The sequence below is a fragment of the Rattus rattus genome, chromosome 6, assembly GCF_011064425.1.
Source record: "Rattus rattus isolate New Zealand chromosome 6, Rrattus_CSIRO_v1, whole genome shotgun sequence".
Classification (NCBI taxonomy): Eukaryota; Metazoa; Chordata; class Mammalia; order Rodentia; family Muridae; genus Rattus; species Rattus rattus.
The window spans coordinates 81,347,200-81,370,274 of NC_046159.1; the positions used below are offsets into that span (position 1 = coordinate 81,347,200).

The 23,075-nt window shown below is 37.3% G+C and overlaps 1 protein-coding gene across 2 annotated transcripts in view; it reads right to left on the reverse strand.

Annotated features, from left to right (window-relative positions):
• Ccser1 (coiled-coil serine rich protein 1) overlaps positions 1-23,075 on the reverse strand; it is a 1,322,544-nt gene that overhangs the window by 1,062,233 nt on the left and 237,236 nt on the right. The window lies entirely within an intron of this gene.

The window sequence follows — 23,075 nt, forward strand, 5'->3', positions numbered from 1 at the left end:
GAGAAAGAACTGGAAGAGCTTGAAGGGGCTCGAGACCCCATGTGTACAACAATGCCAAGCAACCAGAGCTTCCAGGGACTAAGCCACTACCTAAAGACTATACATGGACTGACCCTGGACTCTGACCTCATAGGTAGCAATGAATATCCTAGTAAGAGCACCAGTGGAAGGGGAAGCCCTGGGTCCTGCTAAGACTGAATCCCCAGTGAACTAGACTGTTGGGAGGAGGGCGGCAATGGATGGAGGGTGGGGAGGGGAACACCCATAAGGAAGGAGAGGGGGGAGGGGGATGTTTGCCCAGAAACTGGGAAAGGGAATAACACTCGAAATGTATATAAGAAATACTCAAGTTAATAAAAAAAAAAGAACTAATAGAAAAAAAATTATCAGGAGCTAATATCAAAGTCACCATATAATGAATTGGAATATTTTGTGCATTCAAGATGTAGGAGGTACAACTATATAAATCCCCTAAGGATCAGGTATTTCAATTACTTTTCTGTTATATGGCTTATTTCCAGAAATTTTGAAAAATAACATAAAGGAACATCATGTCAGGCAGCCTTTTTAGGTTAGGGTAAACTGTAGTGAGGGTATAGAGTTTGGAATGTATCACTCAGCATACTATTCTCTGAGGGAATTAATCATGATTCAGTGGGGACAGAAGTCTATTGGAACACTTTGGGGGCTGGAGAAAAGGCAAAAGAAAAAATAACAGCAAACAGAAACACAGACACACACACACACACACACACACACACACACACACACACAGAGTCTGTGAATGAAGCCTGACAAGCTCCCCCCCAAAATAAATATTTTTTAGTTCCATTGCTTAGATATACCAGCAAAATCTTTCAAGTCGCACAAATAATAATGTGATTACATTCTATTTTTCTTAAGTATTAAGTATTTTTGCATCGATATTCATAAGCAAGATTGGTCTGAAATTCTCTTTTTTGGTAGGGTCCTAGTGTGGTTTAGGTGTCAGAGTATTTATGGCTTCATAGAATGAAATAGGTAGTATTTCTTCTGTTTCTATTTTATGGAATAGTTTAAGGAATATTGGTTATTGTGGTTTGCCTTGGAGTTATCTGTATTTTGATGCTAATTCCACTGCCCCAAGGGTTGCTGCCTACTCATGACACAGGACTCAGGTGACTTCACCAGAACTTTCTCCCCATTGAATTAGTAAAATACCTGAGGGGCAGGTACAGGATAGAAGGAGGCCTGTCATTGGAGGAGAAGGAAGGATGGGTGGGAGAAAAGATTGAAGGAAGAGGAGGAGACTAGAACAGAAAGGAAGAGACAGGAGGAGGGACAGAGAGAGAAGCCACAGCAGGTGATATTAAGATTCTGCTCTGTGTTTTTATAGGTTGCTATTAATGTTCTTAAGGGATGGATGGTACCGGGCTTTGTATGTTTAGGTGGGCAATTATATCTTATCAATTGGGTCAAAGATTATTGTGTTGTGTGTTCATTTATGTGACAGTTAGAGTGTATGCAATGTGCAGCAGCAGGAGACACTGGGCACTTGAGGAGTTGGAATGTGTTTCCATGAATATCTAGCAGATATCTTGGAGTATGAATTCCCTAAGGCCTGTGAGGTAAAAAAGACAACTATATTTTTTTTTTACTTTTTTGTATTTTTACACCAACAATTGTTGTCAAATCTTTGAAAGCCTAATGCAAGTTCTAGATAATCCATCTGGCCTTAAACTTTTTGAGATTTAGGAAAGTTTTTTAAGCTCTCTTTTCTTATGACATATAGTTCCTGTTTAGAAAGATTACCTGCTTTTTAGTTTAAAAGCAGTTTTGTGGTATCACTCTAGAAAAGCATCCATTTCATCAAAATTTTCCAGTTTTGTTGAGTACTGGCTTTTGCAGTAGATTTTGATAAATTTTTGAATTTCCTGCATTTCTGTTGTTATGTCTTCCTTTTCATTTTTCGTTTTCTCAATTTGGATGCGGCCTCTGGATCCTTTAGTTTGTTTGGCTAGTTTATCTATCTTGTTGATCTTTTCAAAGCTCCAGCTTTTGTTTTTGCTGATTCTTTGTATTTTTTACTTTGTTTCTATTTGGTTGAATTCAGTCCTGTGTTTGACAATTCCTGCCCTGTACTCCCCTTGGTTGAGTTTGCTTCTTTTTGTTCCAGAGCTCTCAGGTGTGCTGTTAAGTTGCTAGTATAAGATCTCTATAGGTTCTTTAAAAGTGCACTTTATGCTATAAATTTTCCTCTTAGCACTGCTTACATTGAGTCCCATAAATTTAGGTATGATGTGTCAACAGTTTTATTAAATTCCAGGATTTAATTTTTTTCTTTAATTTCTTTCTTTATTTCATCCTTGTCCAAATTATCAACGAGTAGAGAATTTTCAATTTCTATATGTATGTGGATTTTCTGTTGTTTTTGCTGTTATTGAAGACCAGCTTGAGGCCATGGTAGTCTGATAGGACACACAGAATTTTCTAAATGTTCTTTTTCAGTTTAGGGTTGTTTGTTGACCAATTATAGCTTCAACATTGGAGAAGGTACCATGAGGTGCTGAAAAGAAAGTGTATTCCTTTATTTTATGATTAAATGTTCTGTAAGTATCAGTTAAACCCATTTGGTTTATAACCTCTATTTGTTTCACTGTGTCTCTGTTTAGTTTCTGTTTCAATTACCTATCCATTAGTGAGAGTGGGGTGTTGAAGTGTACCATTATTATTTGTGTGGGGTTCAATGTGTGTTCTAGGCTTTGGAAAAGTTTATTTTATGAATGTGGGTGTCCTTATCTTTGGAGCCTAGATGTTCAGAATTGAGACTTTCTCTTTGTGGATTTTCCCCTTGATGAATATGAAGTGTAGTTCTCATCTCGCTTGATAACTTTTGTTTGCAAATCTATTTGATTAGGTATTAGGATGGCAACCCCAGTATGTTTCTTGGGACCATTTTCTTGGAAGACCTTTATCCATCCTTTTACTCTGAGATAGTGTCATTGGCTTCTACCTCTTTACCTGTGTTTTCCTGTATTTCTTTCAGTGATTTATTTATGTGCTCTTTAAAGGACTCTTCATGAGACAGGATTTGAGATCAGCTTCCTGATTTTACACGTGTATTGGTGTATTCAGGGCTTGCTCTGTTGGGAGAACTGGGTTTTGTTGATGCCCACATATTTTGGCTAATGTTGCTTATGGTCTTGTGCTTGCCTCTTGCCATCTGGTTATCTCTGGTGTTTGTTGGCTCAAGTGACTCTGGAATCTGCCTCTTTTGTACCTGGGTTGCTTCAGATCTCCTGATAGGCCTGCCACCCTGGCTGTAGCAGATCTCCTGTGGGGCCTCTCAATAGGAGGGTCTTTAGAGGGGCAGGGAAGTTGATGATCTGTTGCCCTGACTGCAGTAGAACTCCTGGGAGGTCTTCAGACAGTTGTGTCTTCAGAGGAGCAGTTAAACTGTTGTGTGAGAAGCTGTTCTCCAAGTGGTTTTATGTACTGTGGTGTCTATTTTCCTGTGTACAGCAGAGATCCAGAGAGGCTTTCAGTTTTTTTGGGTCAGTTGCTCTGCATGGAACAGACCCCCTGGGAGGTCTTCAGATGGTGGTGTCAGTTGAGCAGTTGCCTTGTGTACAAAGAAACTCCTAGGATGCTTTCAAGCTGTGGTGTTCTGAGTGCAGTGGATCTACTGAGATATCTCTGGTTGTGGTGTCAGATGCTCTGAGTGCAGTGCACTTCTGGTATTCCTAAGGATATGGTGTTTTCTGGGGAGCAGACTAGTTAGCAATATGTTCCACAGAAGGGGAATGGTATTTGGCAAGCAGGAGTTTTAGGGTGTGTTGGGTCCCAAAGTCCACTGGGCTTCTAGTGGGAGCTGTGGGACTTTAGGAAAGTTCTTACCAAATGCTCTGAGTGCAGTGGATCTTCAAGTATGCCTCAGATTATGAGGTCTTCCAGGGAGTAAACTAGCTGGCATTCTGCCCCAGCAGAAAGGACCAGGTGGAAGGGCAGTCAGCTTGAGGTTTTATTAAAGCTGAATTTAATAAGGGTTCTCAAATTCTTGAACTCCTCTTCAAGTCCACAATCAAATGGTAGGGGAGAAAAGATGGTGAATAAGATGAAGAGATATGATTCTGTTTAAATGTAGTTCTTTGGGGCAATTCCAATTTCCGTTTTTCAGGACACATTGATTAGTTTATTTCACTAGTGGTGGGACAAACTAGCAAAAACTGCCAATCTTCAACTGAATCTGCACAAGTCAGTTGCAGCAACCAGGACCAGCTTGCATACCAGAAGAAGTTCTCTGTCATCTCTCCCTCAAAGAAATGAAGATCAGTGAAGATTAAGACTTAAGACCAAGGAATCATTGCAAAGCTAACTATGCAAGCACGCAGGGACTGTCAGATAATTCCTATTTTTACCTTTTCCAAATACCACTTGTCCCATCATAGGTCTTGCCTTAGAAAACACCATTTGAATCTGCTTTATCAACATACCACATTAATCTGCATCATCTGATATATCCATAAATGTCCACTTCACAAGGCTTAAAGCATGTGAACTCCCAACTAAAATACATAAACAAGTATTTCTGGGGACAGAGCAGTTTCCTAGCTCTGTCCCTTTTGGATAAAGATACTGAGAAGTGGGATCATTTAAATAGTTTCCTAGCAACCACATTTGATCTATAGCTGGGACAACTGAATGTCTTCAACCTTTGCCAGAAGTGGTAGTTTTCCCCATGCATTACTTGGTGTGTAGAAGAATTAGAATGCATACTACATTTAACATATGTGCTTCTGCGGGCTGGGAGTTTGCCTGCCTACCAGAACTTGTTGCTATGTGTCTGACCTGACAATGTCTAAGCTGAGGCTATTCTAGTGCACATAGTGTGCCAAATAGAACTGATATAACTTGGTAAAAGCACAGTGGAGATTTGGACTTTTAAGATCAAGCAAGGTGGAAATATTGTACACAACAACAAGGCCCAGAAAGATGGAGCATAACTTACCCGGGGCAAATATGCTAGGTGCCACCTGATCCTAACATGAGAGTGTACTCTCACATGAAAACATTATCCTCCCCCTTGATACAGGTGTTGGTACCACATTCCCAGCCAGCAAACAACTCACAGTGTGACTGTACCAGTTCCTCTCTGTGAACTAATAGACTTGGAGACTGTTAGTCACAGTGTGAGATATTAGAGTTGAACCACAAATGGACAAATAAAGACTCAGAGATATTCCTAGGAAAATGACCTTCTGACCTGGGAAAATGTTGGGAATTATGCTTAAATGCTCAAAAAAAGGGAGAGTAGATACAAAACATCAAAGATAGATATAAACAGTTTGGAATTAAAAAAGTCCTTCAGAGAAAATTAAGTAAATTGAAAAAATCAAACCATGCAAGAATAGAAAGATTAAAGAAAATATTAAATACAAAAAGATATCCATTTTTGAAATGAATAACACATAAATAAATAAGTAAATGTATATAAAAATTCTGAAAAGAAAAAATAGATAAAAGTATATTAAAATGTTCATAATAGCTAAAGAAATGGAAGATACACAGTGAAAGAAATACTGAGTTTAAGCAGAAAGAGCTTGATTCCCAGGAGGCCCATCATAACCAGGCTCACAAAGCAGAGTTCCCAATACCTCCAATACCTGGTCTAACTAGAATCACCATGAGGCCCAGCACAATTGGAAACTGTCTGCCCTGTTGGAAACATATCTTCCTTCCAGCCTGCAACTCTGTCCAGGGCAGATCCAGAACTATAGACCCCCTCCCTCACAGAGGCAGCTTAATTCCCAAGAGGACTATCATAACCAGGTTCATAGGTTCACAGGAGAAACAGTCTTCAGTCAGAGACACCATAGCCACTTAATACCAGAGATAACCAGATGTGCAGCAGTAAACACAAGAACATAAGCAACAGATATCAATTCCACTTGGCAGCAATAGAATCCATTTCTCCCATAGCAGTGTATCCCTGGATACACTAAAACACCAGAAAAGCAAGATTCTGAGCTACAATCCCTTCTCATGAAGATAATTCAGGACATTAAGGAGGACAGAAATAACTCCAAAAAAAGACAGAAAACACATCTAAATGGGATTTAAAAAGGAAGTATAAAAATCACTTAAAGAAATATAAAAACAGTCAAACAGATAGAGAATTGAAGAAAACTATCAAGTAGTATCTAAAAATGGAAGTAGAACCACTAATGAAATTACAAACAGAGGTAACCCTGGAGATGGAAAACCTAGGCGAGAGATTAGGAGTTACAGATACAAGCATCACCAAGATAATGCAAGAGATAGAATAGAGAATCTCGGACATAAAAGATACCATAGAAGATATTAACATAACAGTCAAAAATTATAAATTACAAAAGAGTTCTTAACTAAAACAACTAGGAAATTGGGACACAATAAAAATGACCGAATGCAAAATAATATATAAATAGAAGAGAGTGAAGATACCCAATTCAAAGGTCCAGAAAACATCTTCAATAGAATCATAGAAGAGACTTCCCAAACATAAAGAAAGATATGCCACTAAACATACAAGAAGCCTACAGAACACTAAATAGATTGAACCAGAAAAGAAAGTTTTCCTGCCATATAATAATCAAAACATTAAATACAGATATCAAAGAAAGAATATTAAAAGATGTAAGTAGAAAAATACCAGTAACAAATAAAGGCAGACCAAAGATAATTATACAAGACGTCTCAACAGAGACTCTAAAAGGCAGAAGGACTTGGAAAGATGTTGCTGTAAAATATAAAAAATAAAATGCTGTCTTTTATCCCCGACTAGATCCAACACTACAGTACCCCAAGATATCTAATAGATAATCTCAGTTTCAGTCATCAATACCTCTCACCCATTTTGCTCCATCCCATATTACACTTCTGGAGGCCTCTCTCTCAGCCTGGCAGCATTCTCTCTACGTATCTAGTCCCCAAGGCAGGTTTTCATGCCAGAAACACATCCCAACTCCATGGCAGCCAAGACCAACCGCCCTATATTCCATTACACTTAAATCTACACATGAAAAAACACACAACACAATAACCTCTGATCAAATGGATAAGATATAATTGCCCACCTAAACATTCAAAGTCCTGTACAAATCCATCTCTTAAGAACATTTATAACAACCTGTAAAGGTACACCCTGGAATCTTAACATCAGCTTCCATGTTGTCTCCCAGGCTACTCTATTTCTCCCCCTCGTCCTTCAAACTTTTCTCCTGCAATTCCTTCCTTCTCGTCCAATGACAGGCCTCATTCTCTCTTGCACTTGGCTCACCTGTGACATCATCCCACAGGAAGATGTCATGCAGAACCTAAATGCCAGTTCAGGCTGCTATACCCAGCAAAACTCCAAATCACCAAAGATATCCTAGGGGGAAAAAACAAATTTAAACAAACAAACAAACAAACAAACAAAGAAGATAATAGAAGGGAAACTCTAACACAAGGAGGAGAGGTACACAAAGAGAAAGCAATAAAGTAATCATGACACAACAAATCCAGCAGATAAGAAACACACAAACACAATACCACTTATGACAACAAAAATTACAGGAAAAAATAACCATCTGTCTTTAATTTATTTCCATATCAATGAACATAATTCCCCAATAAAAAGACATAAGCTAATAGACGAGATATATAAATAGTATCCAACACTTTCATGCATAAAAAATACTCATTGACAAAGACAAACAATATCTCAATGCAAAAGGCACTAAGAAATTCCAAATTCCAAACAAATGGTCCTGAGAAACAAGCTGGAGTACCCACTCTAATATGCAATAAAATTGACTTTCAACCAAAAGTCTTCAAAAGAGATGGGGACCCTTCAAACTCATCAATGGAAAAATTCCCCAAGATGAACTTTCAATTCTGAACATCTACATCACAAATGCAAGGGCACCAACATTTGTAAAAGAAATGTTGCTAAAGATCAAACATACACATTGACGCTCATATAATATTGGGAGACTTCAACACTCTACTCTTGCCAATAGATAGATCAGTAAAACAGAAACTAAACAGAGACAGAGTGAAACTGACAGAAGTTATGAACCAAATGGATTTAACAGATATCTCTAGAGCATTTCACCCTCAAAGAAAAAAATATATCTTCTTCTAAGCACATCATGGTACCTTCTCCAAAATTCATCATATAATAAGACACAAAACAAACCTTAACAGACACAAGATTGAAATAATCTTTTGCATCCTATTGAAGCACCACGGATAAATGCTGGATAAATAGCATCAAAGACACAGAGAGTGCACACATATGTGGAAGCTGAACAATTATCTACTCAATGACAACTTTGTCAAGGAAGAAAAAAAGAAATTAAGGGATTTTTAGAATTTAATGAAAATGAAGGCATAGCATATCTAAATTTATATGAAACAATAAAAGCAGTGCTAAGAGAAAACTCATAGCCCTAAGTACCTCTATAAAGAAATTGGAGAGATCATACACTAGCAGATTAACAGTACACGTGAAAGCTCTAGAACAAAAAAGAAGCAAATATACCAAAGGGGAGTAGATGTCAGGAAATAATCAAACTCAGGGCTAAAGTCAACCAAGTAGAAACAAAGAGAACTAAACAAAGAATCAATAAAACTAAGAGCTAATCCTTTGAGAAAATCAACAAGATAAATAAACCCTTAGCCAATCTATGTAAAGGGCATAGAGACAGTATCCAAATCAAAAAATCAGAAAGGAAAAGGAAGACATAAAAAATGGAAACAGGAAATTAAAAAAAATCATCAGGTCCTATGACAAAAGTCTATACTCAACAATACTGGAAAATCTTGATGGAATGGATCATATTCTAGACAGATATAACATACCAAAGTTAAGTCAGGACCAGATAAACTATCTAAAAATTTCCCTAACCCCTAAGGAATTATAAGCAGTCATTAAAGTCTTCCAACCAAAACAAAAACAACAAACAAAACAACAATGAAAAGCAAAACAAACAAATAAACAAACAAACACAAAACCAGGGCCATGTAGTTTTAGTGCAGAATCCTATTAGAACTAATACCAATATTTCTCCAGTCATTCCATAAAATAGAGGACTAAGACCTAATTCTTTCTGTGATCCCACAGTTATGGTAATACCTGAATCTCACAAGTCTCAACAAAGAAAGATCTTCTGGGGACAGCAAACCATGACAAGGACTGACAGTAGTAGACTGGTATGAAGACATTATCGGAGCTTGTGGAAGCTCCTTGTTAAAAATGGTACTGTCTGGAATTTTGAGAAGCAGGAGACACATAATTCCTGGGGACTCACCATCTAAAATAAGAGATTGCCTGATGTAGGCCAGGATAGAAACATCCCAGTAGCCTACAGCAGGTCTATGTAAATAGTAGTTGTTTCCTTTTCTCTTAACCTTAGCCCTAGGCATCAGTGTATAGATTTCATTTGTGCATGAATCATTTGTGTATAGATTTCATTTTCAGTTTGCATTGGTATGCATAATTATTCTATTTTTTCTGACTTACCTATTTCTTTTTCCTGCCCTAGTAGATTCTTGAAACTAGATGTTCCTTGATGCAATGATTCTTAAACAATTAAAAATTGAGGTATAGAGGCACAGCACAGCACAGTACTAATGACCCAGGTACAGACTGTGTGTTTTCATCTTGGAAGCAATGTAGTAACTACACATGGTAGTTCCAGATTAATGTTTGACTTGCAAAGATAGTCTGAAGAAATTGTTAGAAAATGAAATAGAGACAACATTGGGACCTCAAAAAAGGACAAAACTACTGAAGTTATGAAATAAGTTTTGTACAACATTTGAAAGTATTTCCTGTATAAGAAAGTATAGAATGTATACAATTATATACAAGTAAAATTAAGTCAAAACCCTATGACTCTTAGGAAAATCATTGTGTACAATATACAGAAGCAGAAACCTAACAGAACTATTGAACTAAGGATTAACTTCTGGCCATTGTCTGGCAGCTTTGCCCATGTCATTTCTCATTAGAGCTTCACAGGAAAAAAAAATGTAGCTGATCTCAGAGCTCTGAGCTCTGAAGCATAATATGTCACAATTAAAGTTTAATAATGATAATTTTGCAATTGTTATTATTATTAATATGGGAATAGGCCTGAGAATAGGAGAAGCTTAAACTTTGGGGGACAATTGTAATTTTTCATTCTTTGAGGGATGTGATTATTCTTTTGAATTTGATTTGGCAATGATGATATAATGTCTTTTTTCTACCTGCTTTTGGAGTGACAATAAAAGAATGGGGCAAGAGAAAGTCTAGAGAACATGTGGAGGTCTTGAGAAGAGCAAGTGAAGAGTGAGAGGAGAGTGAGTAAAGAGAGAATGTGACGTGAGAAAAAGAGAAAGTGAAGAATGAGTGAAGAGAGGTATTTATGTAGAGAAAATGGTAGAGTAAAAGGATCTTTTCCCATTCTGTTAGTTGCTGTTTTCTCCTAACAACAGTGTCCTTTGGCCTTACAGAAGCTTTGCAGTTTTATGAGATCTCATTTAGCCGATTCTTAATCTTAGAGCATAAGTCATTGGTGTTTTGTTCAGGAAATTTTCTCTAGTGCTCATGTGTTTGAGATGCTTCCCAAATTTTTCTTCTATTAGTTTGAGTGTATCTGGTTTGATGTGGAGGTCCTTCATCCACTTCGATGTAAGCTTTCTACAGGGTCATAATCATGGATCAATCTGCATTCTTCTACATGACTTGCAGTTGAACCAGCACCATCTGCTGAAAATGCTATCTTTTTTCCATTGGAGGGTTTTGGCTCCTTTGTCAAAAATCAAGTGACCATAGGTATGTGGGTTCATTTCTGGGTCTTCAATTCTATTCCACTGGTCTATCTGTCTGTCTCTGTACCAATACCATGCAGTTTTTATCACTATTTTTCTGTAATACTGCTTGAGTTCAGGGATAGTGATTTCCCCGGAAGTCCTTTTATTGTTGAGGATACTTTTAGCTATTCTGGGTTTTTTGTTATTCCAGATGAATTTGCAAATTGTTATGTCTAACTCTCTTAGACAGATTACCAACAGGTTTGGTATTTAGATGAGGATTGCATTGAATCTGTAGATCGGTTTAGGTAAAATGGCCATTTTTACTATATTAATCCTGCCAATCCATAAGCATAGGAGATCTTTCCGTCTTCTGAGGTTTTCTTCAATTTCTTTCTTAAGAGGCTTGAAGGTCTTATCATACAGATCTTTTGCTTGCTTGGTTAAAGTCACACAGAGGTATTTTACATTATTTGGGACTACTATGAAGTGTGTCGTTTCCCTGATTTCTTTCTTGGCTTGTTTCTCTTTTGTGTAGAGGAAGGCTACTGATTTAATTAAGCAAATTTTACATCCAGCCATTTTGCTGAAGGTATTTATCAGGTTTAGTAGTGCTCTGGTGGAACTTTTGGGACCACTTATATATACTATATCGTATGCAAATAGTGATATTTTGACTTCTTCTTTTCCAATCTGTATCTCCTTGATCTCCTTTTGTTGTCTGATTGCTCTGGCTAGAACTTCAAGAACTATAATGAATAAGTAGGGAGAGAGTGGACAGCCTTGTCTAGTCCCTGATTTTAGTGGGATTGCTTCAAGTTTCTCTCCATTTAGTTTAATGTTAGCTACTGGTTTGGTGTATATGGCTTTTACTATGTTTATGTATGGTCTTTAAATTCCTATTATTTCCAGGACTTTTATCATGAACTACCAATCCTACAATTGATAGAGGGCTTATATCCAAAATATACAAAGAACTCAAGAAGTTAGACTGCAGGGAGACAAATAACCCTATTAAAAATGGGGTTCAGAGCTAAACAAAGAATTCACAGCTGAGGAATGCCAAATGGCTGAGAAACCCCTAAAGAAATGTTCAACATCTTTAGTCATAAGGGAAATGCAAATCAAAACAACCCTGAGATTTCACCTCACACCAGCAAGAATAGCTAAGATCAAAAACTCAGATGACAGCAAATGCTGGCAAGGATGTGGAGAAAGAGGAACACTCCTCCATGTTGGTGGGATTGCAGACTGGTACAACCATTCTGGAAATCAGTCTGGAGGTTCCTCAGAAAATTGGACATTGAAATCCCTGAGGACCCAGTTATACCTCTCTCGGGCATATACCCAAAAGATGCTCCAATATATAATGAAGACACATGCTCCACTATGTTCATAGCAGCCTTCTGTATAATAACCAGAAGCTGGAAAGAACCCAGATGTCCTTAGACAGAGGAATGGATACAGAAAATGTGGTACATCTGTATAATGGAATGTTACTCAGCTATCAAAAACAATGACTTTATGAAGTTCATAGGCAAATGGATGGAACTGGAAAATATCATCCTGAGTGAGGTAACCCAATCACAGTAAAACACATATGAAATGCACTCATTGATAAGTGGCTATTAGCCCAAATGCTCGAATACCCTAGATGCACAGAAAACATGAATCTCAAGAAGGATGACCAAAATGTGAATGCTTCACTACTTCTTTAAAAGGGGAACAAGAATACCCTTGGGAGGATATAGGTAGGCAAAGTTTAGAACAGAGACAGAAGGAACACCCATTCAGAGCCTGCCCCACATGTGGCCCATATATATATATATATATACAGCCACCAAACTATATAAGATGGATGAAGCAAAAAAGTGCAGGCTGATAGGAACTGGATATATATCTCTCCTGAGAGACACAGCCAGAATATAGCAAATACATAGGCAAATGCCATCATTTAATCACTGAACTGAGGACCCTAGTTGAAGGAATCTTAGAAAGGGCTGAAAGAGCTTGAAGGGGCTTGAGACCTCATATGAACAACAATGCCAACCAACCAGAGCTTCCAGGGACTAAGCCACTACCCAAAGACTATACATAGACTGACCCTTGACTCCAACCTCATAAGTAGCAATGTATAGCATGGTAAGAGCACCAGTGGAAGTGGAAGCCGTTGGTCCTCCCAAGACTGAACCCCCAGTGATCGTGATTGTTCAGAGGAGGGCAGTAATGGGGGGAGTATGGGGAGGGGAACACCCATAGAAAAGGGGAGGGGAGGGGTTACGGGGATGTTGGCCTGGAAACCGGGAAAGGGAGTAATAATCAAAATGTAAATAAGAAATACCCAAGTTAATAAAGATGGAAAAAAATTAAAAAATACCTGAAAATACAGATGAAATAAAGTAGGTATGATTAAAGTCAATAAAATAGTACAGAGAAACAATTTTAAAAATGATCTACCTCATATGTTCTTAGAGAACTGCCAATGGAAATGGCAATGAAAGGGCTGGGGAATATAGTTCAATGCTGAACAATTGAGTGGTAAAGTGTTATATACCTTGTGGATATATAAAGAGGGAGGAAAAAGACAAAAACAAAAAGAAAGTCATTGTAATGATAAGATAACACGATATAAATTATTTAATAATTAAAAAATGAAAACAAAACCAAGAAAAAAAGGAGTGAGTATGTGGTATGAAGAATGAAAGAGGAACGGACATATGTGTGTAGAATGTGGGAATTGCAGAAAAGAAAAGCTCTCAGGAGTAAAACAGAGTGCACAGGAGAATGCAGAGAGTGTGCAGCTTCAAGCTGAGAGGGAGAGAGAAAGAGAGAGAGAGAGAGAGAGAGAGAGAGAGAGAGAGAGAGAGAGAGAGAGAGAGAGAAAGGAGACAGAAGAGAGAGCAACTTTAAGTCTTGAAAAAATGTGTCAGATTGTTTATAAAAAATAGTTCGTGTCTGTCTGTGTCAGTTTATTATGTGCCTTCTATATGTCCCTGCTTTCAGTTGAGAACTCTGATTCTGTGTCATGACTGAACCTTGATAAACTTCAGACAAATTGTTCTTATGAGTATCAATACAAAACACTTTAAAAAATTGCCCAGACAGAACCAAAGAACATATTAAAATGATCATTCACTATGATCAAGTAGGCTACATTGCAGTGATACAGGGATAGTTCAACATAAGGAAATTCATCAATGTAATCTACAATATAAATAAACTCAAAGATAAAAACCATATGTTCATCTCATTAGATGTTGGAAATGCCTTTGAAAAAATAAAACATCTCTTCACGTTAAGTCTTGGAAATATCAGATATTAAAGGCACATACTGAAAAATCAATATATAGAAAACTGACAGTCAATATCAAATTAAAATGAGAGAAACTTGAAGCAATCCCACTAAAATATTACTATTTGAAGATGATATTAATGTATACATATATGATCTCAAAATCGCTACCAGAGAACTCCTACAGCTCATAAACAAGTTCAGCAAAGAGGCTAGATATATAATTAACTCAAACAAATCAATAGCCTTCCTTATATAAACAATATATGGACTGAGAAAGAAATTTGGGAAAAAAACCCTTTACAATAATCAGAAATAATATAAAATATCTTGATGTAACTCTAACCAAGTAAGGGAAAGATCTGTATGACAAGAACTTCAAGTCTCTAAGAAAGAAATTGAGGAAGACGTCAAAAAAAGGAGAGATCACTAGGATTAGGATAGTAGAAATGGCCATATTGCCGAAAGCAATCTACAGATTCAATGCAATCAAAATTCCGACTCAATGCTTTACAGAGATAGAAATAGTAATTTCTATAGCAAATTTCTTGAATTTATCTGGAAAAACAAACTAATAAACAAAAATAAGGATAGTGAAAACAATTCTACACAATAAAAGAACTCTTGGGGGAACAATCATCACTGACCTTAAGCTATACTACTGAGCAGCTGTTTTTTTTTTTTTGTTGTTGTTTGTTTGTTTGGTTGGTTTTGTGTTGTTTTGTTTTGTTTTATTTATTGTTTAATAGAATGTTATTGGTACAGACACAGACAGATTGATCCATAGAAATGAATTGAAGACCAGAAATAAAACCACACACCTATGGATTTTTTATCTTTAACAAGGAAACAAAAAATATAAAATGGAAAAAACGAAGGATCTTCAAGGAATGATGCCATTCTAACTGCCATTCTCTATATGTAAGGGTGAGAATGAATTCCATTTTATTTTCTTTTGCGAAGGTCAAATCCAAGTTAATCAATGACCTTCACATATAACTGGATACACTGAATGTAATAGAAGAGAAACTGGGTAAAAGCCTTGAAAACATACTTATAGGGGACAATTTTTGAGCAGAACATCTATGGCTCAGGTTCTCATATCAATAATTGACAAATCGTACTTCATGAAACAGAAAAGCTTCTGTAAGGCAAAGTAAACTATCAATAGGACAAAATGGGAACCTACAGATTGGGAAAAGATTTTTACCAACCCTACATCAGAAAGAGGGCTAATATCCAAAATATACAAAGAACTCAAGTTTGACTTCAGAAAATCAAATAACCTACTTAAAAATGGGGTACGGAGCTAAACAAAGAATTCTCACCTGAGGAATCTCGAATGCCTGAGGAGTACCTAAAGAAATGTTCAACATCCTTAGACACGAAGGAAATGTAAATTAAAACAACCCTGATATTCTACCTTACAACAATCAGAATGACTAAAATGATAACCCCAGGAGACAGGGGATGCTGGCAAGGATGTGGAGAAAGAGGAACACTACTTCATTGCTTGTGGGAGTGCAAGGTGGTACAACTACTTTGGAAACGAATCTGTCAGTTCCTCAGAAAATTGGAAACAATTCTACCTGAAGACCCAGCTATCCCACTCCTAGACATATGCCCCAAAGATGCTCTAACATAAAACAAGGACACATGCTCCATTATATTCATAACAGTCTTATACATAATAGCCAGCAGTTGGATAAAACTGAGATGTCCTTTAACAGAAGAATGGATAAAAAATGTGGTTCAATTACACAATGGAATATATTCCGCTAATAAAAACGATGACTTCATGAATTTTGCACCCAAATGGATAGACCAAGAAACTATCATCCTGAGTGATGTAATCCTGACCCAAAATGACATACATGGCATGTAATCACTAATAATGGATATTAGCCAAAGAGCTCAGAATACCTGTGGTACAACTCACAGACCATATGACGCTTAATAAGAAGGAAGGCCAAAGTCCGCATGCTGAGTTCCACTTAAAATACAGAAGAAAATAATAATAGGAGACAAATGGAGGGAGGGACCTGGGTGGAATAGGGGTGAGGGAAGAGAAAGGGGGCACGATCAGTTATAGTAAAAGGCAGGAGAGAAGTCCAGAGGGTCTTGAGATTGAATAGAAATATGTAACAGTGGAGGGTGGGACCACTAATAATTCCCAGAGGCCAGGGATGAAAGAGTCTCCCTGGACACAATGGAGATGACATTAGCCAAAATACACAACAGCAGGGAGATAGAACTTGAAGAGACCACCTCCAGTAGACAGGCATGGTCCCCAATATAGGGATAGGCCACTTACTTCTCTCAAAATATTTAACCCAGAATTGTCCCTGTCTAAAGAAACACAGGGATGAAAATTGAAGCAAAATATGAAGAAAAGGCTCTCCAGAGTCTGCCCCACCTTGGAATCCAATCTGTCAGGAGCCATAATAGGACAAGCTAGTAAGTAGCAAGTGATCTTCCTGAGATCATCCGCTTCAGATTATAGTATAATCTGCTACAAATTTTCTTCCATAGGCAAGGCCCAGAAGAATTCATTTTAGGAAAGATTCCTTCTATTAATATGCTTTTCCTGTTTTTATTGAACAAATACAATAATCACTATATATTTGCCCACCCTTTTGAACAGATCTCTGCAGATCTATGAAAATTTGCTCTCTTGTATTGATGTTATATAGACAAGTAGATGACTTCTGATGTCTTAATGATGATACTATAATAATTCTTAATATTAAATCAGTGATTTTTAAGCTCTTTTATAGTGGGACTGCTATTAGGTTCTTTTCTGATAAACAAAACTGCAATGAGAACTATGCCAGTCTCCCATGTGTCACCAGTTAATTGCCTCTTAGATAGTAACTAGTCTTTCTCCTGTACAGAGTACATTTAAGAAGTTGTAAAAAAATTAACTTAAGGTCACTAAAAGGGAATTAATGATTTATTATAGGTGCTAGGAGAGAAGATAAAATACTAACTGGGGTTTTTTATTTTATTTTATTTTATTTATTTATTTATTTTTTACACTCCAGATATTATTCCACTCACAGTCCACTCCCTGACTGTTCCACTTCCCATTCCTCCCCACTACACTGTTTCCACGAGAATGTCCTCTCCCCAAACCTCCCTGTCCACAAGACCTCTAAACTCCCTGGGGCCTATACTGTCATGAGGATGCATCTTCTCCAGTGCCAGTTTTTGCTCTATATATATTGGGGCCTCAGCTCAGCTTATGTATGCTGCCTGTTGGGGATCCAGTGTCTGAGAGATTTCAGGGGTCTAGGTTAAATTGAGACTGCTTGACTTGCTACAGGGTTGCCCTTCTCCTCAGCTTCTTCTAGCCTTACCCTAATTCAACCACAGGAGCCAGTAACTTCTGTGCATTAGTTGGAAGCAAATATCTGCATCTGACTCTTTCTGCTTCTTGTTGGGTCTTTTGGAGGGTAGTCGTGATAGGTCCCTTTTTTTGTGAGTGTTCTATAGCCTCAATAATAGCGTCAGACCTTCTGGCCTCCCTGTGAGCTGGATTCCACTTTGGGCCTGTCATTGGTTCTTTTCCTCATACTCTTCTCCATTTCCATCCCTGCATTACTTTCAGACAGGAACAATTATTGATCAGGGATTTAAATCTGGAATAGCAACCCTATCCCACACTTGATACCCTGTCTTATGCTGAAGGTGGGCTCTACAAGTTACCTCTTCCCATTGTAGGGCATTTCATCTAGACTCCCTTCCTTTGAGTCCTAAGAGTCTCTCACCTCCCAGGTCTCTGTTAAATTCTAGAGGGTCCTCCCAACCTCCGACATCTCAAGGTTGCTTGTTTCCACTTTTTTCTGCTGACCCTCATGGCTTCAGTCCTTTTCCTGCATCTAATAGCTGATCTTATTCCTCTCTCTCCCAGTCCACTTCCCCTCCCCTGTCCTTCCCTCTCTTCCCCCTTAGAGTTGCTTTCTTTTCCCTCTCAAGTGGGACCAAGAGGTCCTCACTTGGGCTCTTCAGCTTGTTGACCGTGGGTATTCTGTACTTTATTTTTTGGCTAATATCTACTGATTAGTGAGTACATATCATGCACATATTGTGCATGTTCTTTTGGGTCTGAGTTACCTCACTCAGGATATTATTTTCTAATTCCTTCAACTAATAACTTAGTTATGGATTTTGACTTTTAAGGAACTGGTGGATCTGTGACAGATGATGGATATTTAGCCAGATAATTACTCCTAATACATCTCTATGTAAACATTTTCTATTGTAAGCTTCTATTTCAATTTATGATTTAATTTTTTGTATGAACTTGTGATGAACTTTGTAACATTTGATCATATATTCTGAAAGGTGTATACGTACTGAGGACAAAGAGATGAGGAAGAATGGATTTTTTTTCCCTTTCCACAGAGAAAATAATTTTTTCCCTTTCCAAACTTACAGAAGAAATTTTGTCCCTTTCCCCTGCTTAGAATAGATTTTTCCCTCTTCTTTCTGTTTTTTCCCTTAGATAGCTTTCATAGGAAACTTTTTACAACTTAGTAATAAATGCTATAATCACTTCTCAAAGTGAGAAGCTGGCTGAAAATTAGAGTGGCACAGTTCCTGCTGAGAAAGAACAAAGGTCACATTACTTGATCCTCTGCTGTTAGCCTACAGGTGCTAATCACCTAAACCAGCATCCTTTTACCCTCAGAAAAGCAGGAAAGATGCTCTAGGGGTTAGGCTGAAGTGGGTGGGAGGGTGGGTGAGCATGCTCTTAAAAGCAAAGGGGGATGGGGAGTTGGACAAGGGGAGACCTGGAAGGGGGCAGCATTTCAAATGATAATAAATAAAAAAAAATAAAAATAATAGAAATAAATACTGTAAAAAATAAACCTGTCTCCAAAGAAAAGAGAAAGAAAAATGAAGTCAACAGAAAGTAGAGAGATTAAAAAAATATTTTCCATATTAAAATGAAAACATTGTAAAGGAAGGCATTATGACCCCATCTAGTTTTGTTAATGTCAACATAACATAATTAATGTTTAGTGATCATTATAATTTTATGTATTTTCTTTAAGAGAGAACAGAATAAACATACTTAGAGAAAGAAACGACTAAAAAATTAAACTCTAATTCGAAGTCAATAAAACAGAAAATAGAGCATTCTTTAACTCCTAATAAAGAATTCAAAAAATCCAATGTGGAACGTGCAAGGACAGCCAAAATGTAATTTCAGGTGAAAAAATTCAACGTGACAGGAGAAATTATACTGATTTAAAAATACAGATTATTTAATAATGTCACCTTAGAGTCATTTCTTAAACTAGAATATATGTTTAATTTTATATAGTTTGAAAATCTAAAATGTGAGTATGTGTGAATACATTATTCTATTGACATATATTAAGAGTTCCAGCCATTATATAGCCACCAAACCCAGACAATATTGCTGATGCCAAGGAGTGCAACCTGACAGGACCCTGATATAGCTGTCTCCTGAGAGGTTCTGCCAGAGCCTGACAAACACAGAGGTGGATACTCACAGCCAACCATTGAACTTTGAATGGGGTCCCTATTGGAGGAGTTAAAGGATTGAAGGAGTTGAAGGGATTTGCACCCCTATGAGAACAACAATACCAACCAACCAACCAGAGCTCCCAGGGACTAAACCACAAGCCCATTAGTACACACGGACAGACCCATGGCTCCATATGTAGCAGAGGATGTCCTTGTTCGGCATCAGTGGAAAGAGAAGCCATTGGTCTTACAAAGGCTGTATGTCCCAGTGTAGGGGAATGTAGGGCATGGTGGTTGGAAGTGGTGGGTGTGTGGGTGGGTAGGGGAATATCCTCATAGAAGCAGTGGGTGGGGAAATGGAATAGGAGGTTTATGGACGGGAAGCCAGGAAAGGGAATAACATTTAAAATGTAAATTAAAAAATCAAATAAAAAATAAAAAAATATATAAAGCTAAAAAATAAAAATGGAGTTCCAATGAGCTTTTGCCTTGCCATGAGTTCTGAAAATGCTAATTCTGAGATTTCACATTAATTAGAGATGAAAGTTGTGAAAATGATGCCTTTGAAATTTGAAGCTGATGATGTTCCATGACAAGTCCAATAAGATCAAATAGTTGTTTAGACATTATCATTTAAAATATGTTCCTGGCATACCTCACAGTGCTAGGGGACAAACAATTGTTTTATATCTAAGAAGACAGTCCTAGGTAACAAATGCAAGTATTCATATAAAGTATTTAAGTAATGAACTCTAAATTCACAAAGATAGGGTAGATAATACCTTTCAAAGGTTGCCAAATAAAAATGGACTGGAGATTGTGAAAATAAATTTTACTTCATTAAATTTTCATAATGGTTACTATTGTGTGTAGTTTATTAATAGTAGAGAAAATATCTTTTATTGGACTTAAAGTGTAAAGTTGAAAGATGGCTTTGTATACTCTGTATTCAGATGTTCATTTCTATGCCCGAACATCTGGTTGCAATCCAAACTATGACACAGTCAGCCATGTCTAATCTGTTTGTTATGTACAAATTATTTATTATAATCAGCCAATTATCAGGACAGAAAAGAATAGTTCAGAACTTCTGATACTAGTTAGGAGGTCCCAGAAGGAGATAGAAGAACGTAGAGAAGGACCACAAGAGGATGAAAGAGTGGAAATAATATGTGAAGAGGAAAAAGGATTAGAGAAACCATGTGGAAAGAACAGCATGAATTCCCCATGAGCAGCAATGTGAACACTTATAGAACAGAGTGAACCTGGACAAGATCAGATGGCAAGAAAAGGGGCATTTTTCTGGTTATTACCTGTACAGTCAGGTTAGAATACCTCAGAACTTGCCAAGATTGGGCATGAGTGTATAAATAAAAATGTCAGGTCTTTGTGGCTTTTTTTTAGGTATTCCAAGAAGCTAGATCAGGCAGAAAATGCCCTCTCTCTGAGACCCCAGGGGACATTACAAAATCCTCAAAGAAATACTGTTGCACATACCCACCCATACAATATTCATGTTTTAATGCATACACATACAGGCTCTTATATTTAAATGTTTGGTCACTAGGGAGAGTTGCTGAGAGAGATTAGGTTGGTCTTGTGATACTACATGTTACCTTTTTGGAGGAAGAGTCACTGGGGGTGAGCTTTGAGGTTTCTAATCTTCAAGCCTTGTCCAGTGACTCTCCCTGCTGCCTATTAATTATGATTCAGAACTCTCAGCCACTTCCCCAGCACTCTGCCTGTAAGTGACCATGCCTCCCATCATGCTAATTATGGACTAAACCTCAATAACTGTAATCAAATACCAACTAATGCTTTTTTTTTGTAAGAGTTGTCATCTTTATAGTGTCTCTGCATGGCAATAGAATATTTAATAAGGCATGTGCCTTATGTGTTTCTCCTTAGGATTAAAGCAAATTAAAGAATTAGAAAAACAAATAAAAACGTTGTTGCATTTGTTTGTTTTGACAAAGTTTTTAAGGTGAATTACGATGTAATGAAGAATCTCAAAACTTATAAAAATAAACCAATGTGGATCATCAGTCAAAATACATTACAGACAACAGTCTTGTGACCACAAATGCTTTCAAATATTTGGAAAGCTTTAGAGTGTGCACATACCTACGTAAGTGACTTCAGCTCCAGGAATCCTTCACTTTATAGATAAAATTGCATATTTAATGTTTACTCTTCGAGTTTGTGCTTATGTTTGGTGTCCTCTCACCTCTCAGTGTTCCTTGTCTGCTTATTCTTGTGAAAATTATTGTGTCAAAGAAACAAATCTCTCAAGAAAAATCCTCTTTCCTGCTTTTTAGTAATATCAGCCCTTGTCATTGCATCCAGTTTGACCAGAAGAGAACACAAATCTGTCATTGATAAGCAACGCTTGACTCGGATCTTTAAATCCTACAAAAGAAAATAAGAACCAAGATTGACATTTTTGAAACAGAAAAGTAAATAAACTTAGTACTTTGAAAATCGCAGTCTCTTTCTCTCTCCATTATTTCTATTTATTAGTTTGAGTCAACCTGAAGGAGAGAGACATATAAGGATATTCCTGCTTATCACAAATACTTAACCTAGAATAGTAGACATAAACAGAGGTGCAGGATTTCCTACCACATCAAAGTGCAGGAGTTATCTACCATCACAGCAGCAGAAGATAGTTGATCTGCAGGTCAAAGGACACATAAGAAGAAACCTGGCTAAAAACAACAACTAAAAGTAGGATTCTTTGATTGCTGGAACTTCCATGCATAATTCTCAGAAGCCCAGGCAAGGACAACAGTCAAGAGGCTGCATTGTTTATTCTCTTGTGTCCTAACAGATTGCCATGATAAACTACAATTCAAGATTATGTAGTGAGGTTAACTTTTCCTGAGTGAAACCGGCACTGGTATAGGGTGCCGATAGACAGGTGGATGAACCCACATTTGGGTGCATATGGCAAACTGTAATTGGACGTTATGGCGAAACAAAGTGTAGCTGATCTTTGATTCTTTATAGATTCTTATTTCTTCCACCCTTGTTTACCCTTTCAACACTCTAACATCAGATAAGAGAGAAAAAATGATAGATGGAAAGATAGAGGGAGAAAGACAGAGAGATAGTCAGACAGAAAGAAAGACAGAGAGAGAGGAGAGAGAGAGAGAGAGAGAGAGAGAGAGAGAGAATCTAATATGTAATTTCATTTTTTCTTATTTCATATTTGAGCAATATAATTTACAAACCACAAACAATCACACTGAAAGACCAAGACTTAGGACCAACAATGAATGAACAATACAGAGCCCCACTCCTCAAGAATCTAGAATTTATATTCTCTCTTAAAAGTTCCCTCAATTCCAAATGTGAAACAACTGCAAAACTACCTGCATCTGGTAAAATCACGACCCTGCTAGATGATGAACAAAATGATTGTCAGTTGCTGTGGACAATCTGAAGCAGCCCCACACCATTAACTGAAACCAAATTCTCA